Below are 278 nucleotides of genomic sequence, written 5' to 3' on the forward strand. Positions count from 1 at the left end.
TTCCCTCCTTCCACTATTTGACACATCGGTACACTTATAAAGTGACCTGAAAAATGATCCATTCCATTTTTTATCAACAAAATATATATTTTTTACCACCGTACGAAATATATGTATTCATATCCCCCATACATTTCCCTCAGCCAGACGCAAGGAAAAAAAAACAATGAAAATAAGAATAGAATATATGTATATATAATCGAAATACTCAACCACTCGAAGGAAAGAATTAAAATGAAGTAAAAGACAGATATTTAAAACATTCGCAAAGAATAGAA

The sequence above is a fragment of the Penaeus monodon genome, chromosome 34, assembly GCF_015228065.2.
Source record: "Penaeus monodon isolate SGIC_2016 chromosome 34, NSTDA_Pmon_1, whole genome shotgun sequence".
Taxonomy (NCBI): Eukaryota; Metazoa; Arthropoda; class Malacostraca; order Decapoda; family Penaeidae; genus Penaeus; species Penaeus monodon.